This window comes from Macaca thibetana, chromosome 11 (assembly GCF_024542745.1).
Source record: "Macaca thibetana thibetana isolate TM-01 chromosome 11, ASM2454274v1, whole genome shotgun sequence".
Classification (NCBI taxonomy): Eukaryota; Metazoa; Chordata; class Mammalia; order Primates; family Cercopithecidae; genus Macaca; species Macaca thibetana.
Genome location: NC_065588.1, coordinates 44,962,590 through 44,969,398, shown reverse-complemented (window position 1 = coordinate 44,969,398; position 6,809 = coordinate 44,962,590). Strand labels below are relative to the sequence as shown.

Below are 6,809 nucleotides of genomic sequence, written 5' to 3'. Positions count from 1 at the left end.
ATCAATCAATCAGTCAGTCACAGTCTGTTTCCCAATCAACATTTCCAGCCTCATCTCCTAGCCAAATACTCACTTGTATATATTCGCTTTTGTTCTATATCCCAAGGTACATGCAAGAGAAAAGGTGAAAAGGTAGTGGACGAAAATCCTCAGAAGGCAGCACAGAAAAACCATCCTTGGGGTTGATGAGAAAGAGTAGGTTTGGTATGGAGAAAAATGAAGAAAGATATTCAAGGGAAGTTGAAATAGTTTCACATCTTCTAACCGATAAGATGGATGGCTGAGATTCTCAATCCCTCTTGTTACCCTCATCATCACTTCCCCTTCCTTCTTGCAATCCCAATCCAACTCTCTTGTGGCACTAGTAGAACAACCCTGAGAAAAACTTAGCTGATGTTCACTTGATTTAGAACTTTTCTGATCAAATAAGAATTTAGTAGGTTTCTTATCTATTGCACTTCTAGAAACAGTATGCCATAGGTCTGTGTGAGTCAAGCTATTCTGACTGCTGATTTGACTCTGCTGTCCATTGTGGTGACCAGGTACACCTTGCCTTTGGAGGTTGAGTGCTGCCAATTGGCCTCTGCCACCTCAGGATGCAGTTACTCCCATTGAATTTAGGTTTCCCAATTCAGTGACTGCAGTCCTCACTGTAAGGTCTGGGCTACAGAGAAGAGAGATTACAGAGCTCTTCAAGGATGCCAGGGCTTCCCTATTTCTTAGTCATAGTGAAAAGTGTGTCTTCTGGGCCCTGTCATGTGGGTGAGTAGGTCTTAAGTAACAAATCCACTGTAACATTTCAATATCCTTAAGCCTTTGAATCCTTTCTCTACATTAAATCAAGGCAGATCCAGCATTTCTAATTCACTTACTGTGTCCCACCTTTTGGTTCATGTTTCAGTCAACCAACTAAGCAAACTGTTACAATCCTTCCTAGTTCCCCAAGCTGCAACATTAAATGCAGAATTTCTGCTTTAGTGAGCCTATATCAATACATTTGGCTTTATTCAACTTTATGTTCCTTCCATCATTATCCCACAACTTCAATATCTATTTCCATGCATGTTCACTGGATTTCTGTCTGTATAAATTAGAAAACCCAAGTAATTCTTTTGGAGTGTAGTGCATGTCCTCATGGGTCACACTTTGTGCCTCACCTTTAGAGGCCTGCAGGGACTTGGGTCTAGCTATAGTTTTAGAACCAAAGAGGAGTGATGGGTATGGATTCTGAGGAGAATCGGCATTGTCTGGCATGGGAACTGCCCCAGGGGAGGCAATTATAGTTTCTTTAGGCAATGTGGGGTTAATTCCCTCAGACAGGGACAGAGGCTGCTGTTGCTGGGGTTGGGGAAGCTGCTACAAATGGGGATTTATTTAGAATTTTATTCTAAATAAAGGCCAATTCCAATTGGAAAATACAGTTACCTCATTTTGTTAGACATCCACTTGCAATCCCACAGTCTCCATCTTTTTATTGCAATGGTCTCTAGTCCATCAGACTTTGAAGAAGGGGCTACGCTGAAATCAATCCAGGAAGAAGTCAAAAGCTGTCCTGTCCTTCTCAGTGAGTGTGTCCTGGGATGAGCTGTTCCCTGAGCCTATGCAGAGCCGCCTTCACCTCTTGGTTCTTGAGGTTGTGGATGATGGAGTTGACATGGGCGTGAACACTGTATAGAGGACAGAGAAGACCTTTAGAAGCAAGGGGGACATGTGTGCTATTGGGGCCACATAAACCACAATGAGGATGCCATAAAATACCCCAACTATGGTGAGGTGGGAGGAACAGGTGAAGAAGGCTTTTTGCCTCCCATGGCCTGAAGGTATTTGCAGTACAGCCCTCAATGAAGGCATAAGATGTCACAGTCAGTAGGAAGGCGGCCAGTGTCAGGAAGACTGAGATGCTGACTTCAGCTCCTTACATGACTCCCACATTCCCACAGAATGGCCTGACTACTGGAGCAAACTCACAGAAATAGTGGTCAATCTCCCTGCTGCCAGGACAGAGGTGCTGCCAGGGCCATAGTGAAGGCAGAGGAGAAGAAGCCACTGAACCAAGTACCAGCGGCCAGGCAGTGACAAAACCAGGTGCTCATCAGGGCAGGACAGTGAAGGGGGCAGCAGATGGCCAAGTCACATAGGACATGGCAGAGAGCAGGAGGCACTCAGCTGCAGCAAGTGAGGAAAACACATAGAACCGAGCCAGACAGCTGACTAGTGAGATGACTTCCCTCCCCTCCAGGAAACTCTGCAACAGCCACAGTATGATGTTGGAGGTACAGCCAATCTCCAGCAGGGAGAAGTGGCAGAGGAAGAAGTACATTGGTGGGTGGAGTGTCCGACTAGAGGCCACGGCCAGCATGATGCGGGCATTGCCCCCGACTGTCACCACATAGATGGCCGGGAAGAGAGTGAAGGGAAGGAAGCTCAGGTATTGCAACTCCCCGAAGCCCACTAGGATCAGCCAGGTGGTCTGGTTCCCACTGTCGCCACTGGACTGCTTTTTCTTCCAGCTCTGGGTCCAAGAGAAGAGAGAAAGGTAGTTAATATTAACCAAGATACTATTATGGCCACACTCCATGCTTGGCTTATCCATTTATTCATCACAGCACGCATTGGAGACAGGCCTTATTGTCTCCCAGATGTGGAAGAGAAACTAAGACCTGTTTATTCAAGTCAATTATTAAAGGTCATTATGATGGAGTCATGATGTGAACCCAGGTTTGCCTGACTCTAAGACTCCCGAATGGTCTACTGTTCTACAGTGCTTTCCCAACCTGCTCCACCTACCTCTTTTTTTTTTTTTTTTGAGATAGGGTCTCACCCAGGCTGGAGTGTAGTGGTGTGATCACAGCTCGACTTCCTGGGCTCAAGCCATCCTCCCACGTCAGCCTCCCAAGTAGCTGGGACTAGGAGCACATGCCACCCTGCCTGGCTACTTAAAAAAAAATAATAGAAATGAGGTCTCCCGGCCGGGCGCGGTGGCTCAAGCCTGTAATCCCAGCACTTTGGGAGGCCAAGACGGGCGGATCACGAGGTCAGGAGATCGAGACCATCCTGGCTAACACGGTGAAACCCCGTCTCTACTAAAAAATACAAAAACCTAGCGGGGCGAGGTGGCAGGCGCCTGTAGTCCCAGCTACTCGGGAGGCTGAGGCAGGAGAATGGCGTAAACCCGGGAGGCGGAGCTTGCAGTGAGCTGAGATCTGGCCACTGCACTCCAGCCTGGGTGACAGAGCGAGACCCCATCTCAAAAAAAAAAAAAAAAAAAAAAAAAAGAAATGAGGTCTCCCTATATTGTCCAGGTTGGTCTCAAATTTCTGGGCTCAAGCAATCCTCCCAAAGTTCTAGGATTATAGGCGTGAGCCACTGCACCTGGCCCCAAACCCTCTTTAAGTGATAGAAATGTCAAAATTAGAGAGCAGCATAACGTTCTTCCAATCAGCAGGGAACTATTTATCTGGAGGTCCCGGCTGGGCACCAACAGGAGGACCACAGCTTGTGAGCTGTGGAAGGGTGGGAGCCGTGCCCATTGCCTCCAGGAGAGTTGGTCTTACTCTGAAGTCATGCACGTTCCTGAGGCTGCCACTCATCTCAGACTATTTTTTCTTTCCAAGAAAATGAGACTTGGAAATCCAGATGCGCAATCTGTATCATCTATTCAGGAAGATATGCGACACAGAAAGATCTGAATTAACCCAGATCTCACTCCCCTGGGAAACCACTCTTTCTCCTTGGACAGGTGGCCTGGTGACTTTTGGTAAAGCCATTTCCATACTTTGCCCAGTCTCTGATCAGTTTGTTGGAAACTGGAAACACTCTATATTTCTTGGTTCTCCTGCCTTATATTTTTCATACAGGTCAAATGCTCAGTTTATCTTAACTAACCGTGGGTTCTTTAGAAACTGCTCTTCTGGTATAGATTTTCTTCTCTCAGTTATTGCAGCACTACCTTTCCACTAAACGCATAGGAGGACCTTGTGGAATGAATAAATAAATGAATATATGAATTAGTTACGATAATTTTCCAACAGCAAAGTGCCATGAAAAAATTGCAGCATCTGACAGTTAATGCTAGAGTCAGACAAAGAGACATTTAAATGACTACTAAAAGAGAGGAGGAATCATTGGGTCATCCCCTATAGTTGAGGGAATATTGGAAGCTTGAGATGGAATCATAAATAAGAATGGATATGGAAGTCAAAAATATGTGTGTGTGTAGGAGGAAGAAACCAGAAAACACAACGTGATAGAGAGTTTTCTCACTTTTGAAATTAAGAAAGATGACATCTCACATTAGCTGATGGCAGTGAGAACAGGGTTTTTCTGTTCCTGGCCTGATCCTACCTTTTCCTTTGGCTTTGGGCTTACATCATGCAGGCTCACATTCAGTCATATGGGAATACAGACACAGAACAAACCGAGTGCTTTCATATGTATTTGAACATATTCTGTCTTCTGTATACTAATGATTTCTTAAGAAGCCAAGGAATGACTTGAATTGAGAGTGAAATAGGACTGACTCTGGGTTTAGCAGAGAGAGGGAGCAAAGGAAGAAACTAGTTAAACTAACCAAATCAATCAACCAGTCAACTGACCCAAAACTTTTGAAGTCTACACTCTGAGACAATGCTTATGATTATAAAGTTAGAAGCACTGCCTTTGCCAACCAGTGAATTTGACCTTGGTCCCTGGTAAAATTCTTAAATAGATGCTTTATAGAATAGTTGGAAGTCCCATAAGGGATCACCAGGATCTTTGTAATACTGAACCTAATGTAAAACCTCATATAATATCTTTTATTGACAGTATTAATAATTTAACAATCAGGAGAAAGGAGCAGAGAAAGGGCATATTAATCTCTGTAAAGCTTCATAAAAAGTTGATGACTGTGGCTTAGAGATAACGCTTTTGGTTTGGCTACCATACACCAAAATTATTCATTAATGACTAAAAATCTGGAGAAATCTGTCTAGTGAAAAGGAGGTGTTGTAGATCTTATTTTCACCACCTAATTTAGCAATGACTTCAATAGACATAGTAAGTATGCATGGCTCATCAAACTTCAGATGATATGAAACAAAGAGGGAAAATCAATATTATAGGTGACAATTATAATTCAAAATAATCTTGCCTTTTGGAATGCCAAACTAAAAACAAGATGGAATTTAACAGAGGCACATATAAAATCTGCATGTAGATTTTAACAACCAGTTACACAAGTATAGGGAAGGGTAAGACCCAACTTAGTAGCCATTTATGTGAAAATAATTTGGGCTTTTTGTTGACTATCATGAATTTTTTTTTTTCTTTTTGAGAAGGAGTCTGGCTCTGTTGCCCAGGCTGGAGTGCAGTGGTATGATTTCAGCTCACTGCAACCTCCACCTCCTGGGTTCAAGCCTTAGCCTCAGCCTCCCAAGTAGCTGGGACTACAGGTGTCCACCACCACACCTGGCTAATTTTTTGTATTTTCAGTAGAGATGGAGTTTCACCATGTTAGCCAGGATGGTCTCGATCTCCTGACCTCGTCATCTGCCTGCCTCGGGCTCCCAGAGTGCTGGGATTACAGGCGTGAGCCACCATGCCTGGTCCGACTATCATGAATTAGGGCTTGAAAACTGAAATACAAGGAATATATGAATAATGTAGAGAATCTGGAAAAGACAAAATGAATGGAAGAGTATGATAACTTTTAAAATATTTGAGAGACTCTCATAAAGAAGAGGGATTATATTTAATCTACAGAACAAGGACTAAGGGTGTGGTGGTGCTGGAAAACCCATGACTACTCCTCTGTGCTGCCTTCCTAGAGGTGATTCTTAAGGGGCTAACTATTGTTATTTACTGCATTTTTTGGGGGGTATGAAAATAAGATGAGGCTCGGGGGACAGGGTCAGTGCGGGTGAAATGGAATTTCTTCCTAGAGCCTCCAGAAGTTTGTTGGCAAATATGGGCCTCATCCACAGGAACCTCCCAGAGCAAACATAAGACATTTAAAAAATATGATGAGCTCTCTTCCATATATTTAGGTTGGGTCTGTGGTGGTCTTCTCTGTAGGCAGAGAGCAGTGTTGACCCAGATGAACTCCAGATACTCAGGCTCAGTGGAAATGGGGGTGGACCTGCTTTGGGCCTGGAGTCAACTTCTCTCCTGGATGTCTTTACACCTAGACTAAATTCTTCTGCCAGCTGACAGCTCTGTGGACTTTCTGCTTCTCTTCTGTGAAGTCTCCACATGTTATTGACTCCCTACACCCTAGGGTGCTCACAGAAGACAGTTGTCCCTATTCCGTATGTGCTGCTATGGATGCAACTGCCTTTTCTAGAGGAGGAGAGCACCCCTCCCTTGTAGGGGCTGGAGAAGAGCCTCCTTGGAGAGGAGATGTAGTTTGGAGCCAACTGGAGCAGCTGCATCTATCTTTTGGTTCCAGGGAAATGTTCAGGTCTACAAGGGACCCCATCCATGTGTTTCATTCAAACCTAATGACCTCCCCCTTATGAGCAGGGAAATACTGGCAAGACATAAGAATAACCATAATAGCCAAATGCAGTGGCTCATGCCTATAATTCCAGCACTTTGGGAGGCTGAAGAGGGAGGATCACCTGAGCCAAAAAGTTCAAGACCAGCCTGGGAAACATAGTAAAACCCCATCTGTACAAAAAAAAAAAAAAAAAAAAAAAAAAAATTGGCCAGGCATGGTGGCACATGCCTGTAGTCCTAGCTACTCTGGAGCCTGTGGTGGGAGCATCGCTTGAGCCCAGGAGGTTGAGGATACAGTGAGCCATAATTGCACCACTTCACTCCAGCCTGGG

At 44.5% G+C, this 6,809-nt stretch overlaps 1 pseudogene; it reads right to left on the bottom strand.

Moving 5' to 3' along the window:
• Nucleotides 1-1,561: 1,561 nt before the first annotated feature.
• Nucleotides 1,562-2,578, bottom strand: LOC126931590 (olfactory receptor 11A1-like; annotated as a pseudogene).
• Nucleotides 2,579-6,809: the final 4,231 nt, after the last annotated feature.